Source organism: Myxocyprinus asiaticus, chromosome 30 (genome assembly GCF_019703515.2).
Source record: "Myxocyprinus asiaticus isolate MX2 ecotype Aquarium Trade chromosome 30, UBuf_Myxa_2, whole genome shotgun sequence".
Taxonomy (NCBI): domain Eukaryota; kingdom Metazoa; phylum Chordata; class Actinopteri; order Cypriniformes; family Catostomidae; genus Myxocyprinus; species Myxocyprinus asiaticus.
This window is the reverse complement of record NC_059373.1, coordinates 1,676,661-1,676,910: the sequence shown is the minus strand read 5'-3', so window position 1 is coordinate 1,676,910 and position 250 is coordinate 1,676,661.

The window sequence follows — 250 nt, the reverse complement described above, 5'->3', positions numbered from 1 at the left end:
ACAATGAGGGAGGAGGAAGCGTCTCTTTTCCTGCCGCTGCGCTTCTCAAAACCACTCAAAACTGCCTACACGGACAGCACTTCTGGGCACCTTAAAACTAGTTGAGTTGCATACATGAGATAGACAGCACTTCTGGGCACCTTAGAACTAGTTGAGTTGCATACATGTGATAGACAGCACTTCTGGGCACCTTAGAACTAGTTGAGTTGCATACATGAGACAGCACTTCTGGGCACCTTAAAACTAGTTG